The 4,870-nt window shown below is 53.8% G+C and overlaps 1 long non-coding RNA gene across 1 annotated transcript in view; it reads right to left on the bottom strand.

The window, feature by feature from the left end:
* LOC116540635 overlaps positions 1–1,883 on the bottom strand; it is an 8,192-nt gene extending 6,309 nt beyond the window's left edge. Inside the window, exon 1 of the long non-coding RNA XR_004264529.1 lies at positions 837–1,883. This is a non-coding gene — a long non-coding RNA (uncharacterized LOC116540635). The remainder of the gene's footprint in view (positions 1–836) is intronic.
* Between the last annotated feature and the right edge of the window lie 2,987 nt (positions 1,884–4,870).

Raw genomic sequence — 4,870 nt, 5'->3', positions numbered from 1 at the left:
ATATAAAATACATAAACAGCCCTGCTCCAATATATATTATACATAGAGAAACAGCCCTGCTCAACTTCCATGGGCAAATGGTTGAACAAGCCAGTACACACCAGCTATGGAATACTACTCAGCAAAAACAAAACCAAAAAAGAATGAACTCTTGGTACACAGAATGACTTGATCAGTCTTCAGGGAATTAGACTGAGTGAGAACAAAGACTGGCCCTTAGCAGCCATATTTCTATGAACATTCTGTTGTGACCACCTTGGTCATCTCTAAGGAGACGGAGGCTTTCTTTACAGCCCTCTTCTGAGCCCTCACCAGAATAGCGTTCATAGTCCGTTCATGACAATAGAGGCATTTTTTCCCAGCCTGTTCCTCCAAACTCAGCTCTGCCCAGCTCCAAAAAGCTGCTTTCACTTTTTTTTTTTTTTTAGATGGAGTCTTGCTCTGTCGCCAGACTGGAATGCAGTGGCGCAATCTTGGCTCACTGCAACCTCTGCCTCCCAGTTCAAGGGATTCCCCTGCCTCAGCCTCCTGAGTAGCTGAGACAGACACATGCCACCATGCCCAGCTAAGTTTTTGTATTTTAGTAGAGACAGGGTTTCACCATGTTTGCAAGGATGTTCTCGGTCTCTGGACCTCATGATCCGCCTGCCTGGGCCTCCCAAAGTCCGGGGATTACAGGCCTGAGCCACCATGCCCGGCTGCTGCTTTCACATTTTAAAATATTTGTTATAGAAACATTCCCACTTGGTACCAATTTCTGTCTTAGTCTGTTCAGGCTGCTGTAACAAAATACCTTTAACTGGGTAATTTATAAACAATGGAAGTTTATTGCTCACCGTTCTGAAAGCTGAGAATCCAAGGTCAAGGCACCAGGAGCTTTGGGGTCTGGTGAGAGCTCTGTCTGCTTCACAGATGGCACCTTGTATCGCCCGCTTATGGCAGCAGGAGCCAAGTCAGTGTTCTGCATGGTGAAAGGTCAAGGCAGCTCCCTTTAGCCTCTCCTCTAAGGGCCAGTAATCCCATTCATGAGGCAGAGCTTCCTGACTTACTCACTTCCCAGAAAACCCCACCTCTTAATACTGTGGCATTGTGTTTTAGGTTCCAACAGGTGAATGTGGGGGTCGGTGGGGGGACAGCGGCATTCAGACAGTAGCACCATCTTGACCTCATGACCCGTGGCTAAGTAGGATGGAATATCTTCCTGTCTTGCCTTCTTTGTTGTGTATGTTAATACATCAGGGTTCTGCAGAGAAACAATCAATAGAATAAAGACATAGAAGAGGGGGTGTATCATGGGCATTGGTTCATGTCATTATGTGGAACTCAGGAAGTTCCACAGTCTGTCCCCTGCAGGTTGGAGACCCAGGAAAGCTGCTGCTGTCGTTCTGTTTGAATCTGAAGGCCTGAGATCAAGAGGATGTAATGGTGTAATTCCCAGTCCAAGGCCAAACGCCGGGGAACCTGGAGTTCTGATGTCTGCGCGCAGGAGGCGAGGCATGTCCTTGCTCCAGAAGAGTGAATCCACCTGTCCTCTGCCTGCTCGTCCCATCCAGGCCCTCCACAGATTGGAAGGGGCCCACTCACACTGGACGAGGCTGGATCATCCTTAGTTGACTGATTCAAATGCTCATCTCTTCCCAAAGCACCCTCGTAGACACACCCAGAAGCCATGCTTTTCCAGCTCTGGGTGTCCCTGCACTCAGTTACCCGTACACCAGAAACTGTCACACTGGAAAAGATGTAAGTATATATGTTGATTTCTTTCCCCCCTCAGCCCCCTTCTGTTTTATAAAGAGCCTGTTTAGAGTCCACACATTCAGAACACCGGATGGGACCACAGGAGAGGAGCAGCTGTCACCAGCAGACCCTGGCTTTGGAGATCCTGGCTTTGAAGATCCTGGCTTTAGATGCAGTCAGCGATGAGAAGTTACAGTGTCCCCTTTTGGGAAGAGGATGAGTCCGTTTTCATCTGTAGGAGGAAGGCGAATGGGGAGCGTTTTGTTGCTCCTGCTCTATGGAGGAGGGCGTAGCTGCTGCTGGGCTGTGAGAGGCCAGACGGTGGGGACGCCTGTCGTGCAAAGCCTTTTCCTGATCAGGAATGAGTGAATGGTACGTTCCACCCACCCAGTGTAGAGAACACAGCCTGCTTCCCCAGCCGCCCTTGCAGCTACTGAGGTAGGAGGTGGGGCTCAACTCTGGAGGCGGGACTTGGACACCAGACCTAATGAGGACCAGCTAAAACAGGGGTGGGGAGCAAGAGGCAGCGTTCCATAAGACACACCCACAAGTGCGCCATGCCACCTTACCACTACCATGTCAACACCTGAAAGACACTGCCCCTTTCCGTGGAAGGTACCAAGCTCCTCCTGGAAATTTCTGCATAATCCCCTCCCTAATTTGCATGCAAGTAAAAGTGGGTATGAGTGCAGCCCAGCCTCCAAGCTGCCATTCTGGACACCCTGCCGTGGGGTGGCCCTGCAGTGGGGTGGCTGTGGGGTGGCCCTGCCGTGAGGTGGCCATGGGGTGGCCCTGCTGTGGGGTGGCCCTGCCGTGGGGTGGCCCTGCTGTGGGGTGGCCCTGCCGTAGGGTGGTCCTGCTGTGGGGTGGCCCTGCTGTGGGGTGGCCCTGCTGTGGGGTGGCCCTGCCGTGGGGTAGCCGTGGGGTGGCCCTGCCGTGGGGTGGCCCTGCCGTGGGGTAGCCGTGAGGTGGCCCTGCCGTGAGGTGGCCCTGCCGTGGAGTGGCCCTGCCGTGGGGTAGCTGTGGGGTGGCCCTGCCGTGAGGTGGCCATGGGGTGGCCCTGCCGTGGGGTGGCCCTGCCGTAGGGTGGCCCTGCTGTGGGGTGGACCTGCTATGGGGTAGCCCTGCTGTAGGGTGGCCCTGTCGTGGGGTGGCCCTGCTCCCCAGGAGCGTACCTCTGCTGCTGCTGTACACTGCCACTTCAATAAAAGTCACTAACACCTCTGGCTCAGCCTTGAATTCTTTCCTGGGTGAAGCCAAAGCCCTACCTGCCTAAGCCCCAGTCCTGGGATTCGCCTGTCCTGTGCCACTAGAGCACAGACGTGACGGATCTGCCACTTGGACACGCCCACATGGGACTGACTCAGGTGAGAGGGAAGCAGAAAACATACTGCACAGACGTGCTCTCTGAGGGCAGCTGAGAGCTTAGTGTTGGAGGGAGAGGCAGTCAAGACAGAGCTTCTTATGAGCAGCCTTCAGCACTGTGAGCTCCAAGCTGGGTGGCAGTCACACCTCCCCAGGATACATGGTGCAGTGCGGTTTGGGTTTGGTTTTGGCTGCATGACCCCAGAGGCTGAGTCTCTGGTTCTCCTAGAGATTTAATTGGCTCCGTTGTTTGCAACCAGTAGCCCGGGTCCACCACCCACTGCCATGCTCTCCTGAATGCCACTGTGCACCAAGTTCTGTGCAGAGTGGAGGGAACACAGCATTGTTCAGTGCTTAGAGAACGTGGCTTTGGGATCGGACACTTAGGTTTGAATCAGGCTCCACCACTTTCTGGCTGTGTGTGCAAGTGGCTTTACCTCTCTGAGCTCCTTTGTTTAGGTTACCCAGCAGCCTCAGAAGGTTACGGGGTGAGGAGCGACCACAGAGTGTCCTCAGCACATGAGAGTTACAGTGTTAGGCCACAGCTCCACAGATGCACAGGGGTAGGTTTGGCCACAGGGATTTCCAGAGGCCCTGGCTGGAGACAGGCAGGAGTGAATGGACGCTCAAGGTGGGGTCCTGCTGAGCTGCTTTTCCTTCCCTGGAGGTGAGGGATTCCATCCTCTTCCCCACTCTCCACAGGTCCCAAGGCTGTCATCTGTAGTGACAGGAGGTTCATCCCCCCTGCAGCCAGTGGAACCTTAGGAGACACTGCTCCTCTATTTTGTTGCTGACCCTCCAGAGAGTTTAGAAAGCAGCTCTGCAGGCTGGGTATCTCTCAACCTGACCCCTGGAGTCCCCAGGTCCAAGCGTAGGAGAGGCTCTGGCTCCTCACCAGTCTTTTTTTTTTTTTTTTTTGCTTTGCGACAGAATCTTGCAGTGTCATCCAGGCTGGAGTGCAGTGGCATGATCTCGGCTCACTGCAACCTCTGCTTCCCAGTTTCAAATGATCCTCCTGCCTCAGCCTCCTGAGTAGCTGAGATTACAGGTGCATGCCACGATGCCTGGCTAATTATTTTATTTATTAATTTTTTTTGGTGTGATGGGATTTCACCATGTTGGCCAGGCTGGTCTTGAACTCTTGACCTCAACTGATCCACCTGCCTCGGCCTCCCAAAGTGCTGGGGTTACAGGCACGAGCCACTGTGCCTGGCGGCTACTCACCAATCTTTCCTGCTCTCTTCTCCTTCCAGCCACGCATGAGGGTTGGGTGTGCACACCCCCCGGAAGTAAGGCATGATGGCAGAACTTGCTTTGGATGATGACACAGAAAGCAGCGATATGCCACTTCTGCGCAGTAGCACTGCAGAGCCAAGGCGTGATTCTCCACCAATCTTTTCCCTGGCTCTGGTCAGTCTGGAGGCCCATGTGGATGTGGAAGTGCCCCAAGGTCAAAGCCCGGAACTCTGGGCCACCACATGGAGAATGACTGCCCTGAAGCATTTCCCCAGAGATACAGATGCTGAGTCACTGAGGTCAGGAGGTGGTTTGTTATTGCAGCTGAACTCAACCAACCCTAACTTACAGTCCTGGTTCTAGAAAGCCACATCATCGGGGGTAGGTAGGCCCAAGAGTGCCGCTAAGCCAGGGTGCCTCACTTCCTCTCACTGACCCTTCAGCAGGAAGGAAAGTCGGCCTCACTTCCTGTTACTGACCCTTCAGGAGGAAAGTCGGCCTCACTTCCTCTCACTGACCCTTCAGGAGGAAG

This window comes from Sapajus apella, unplaced genomic scaffold (assembly GCF_009761245.1).
Source record: "Sapajus apella isolate SASKATOON/1434 unplaced genomic scaffold, GSC_monkey_1.0 scaffold143, whole genome shotgun sequence".
Lineage (NCBI taxonomy): Eukaryota > Metazoa > Chordata > Mammalia > Primates > Cebidae > Sapajus > Sapajus apella.
Note: the sequence above shows the minus strand (reverse complement) of the source record. Positions and strands in the feature narration are given on the sequence as shown.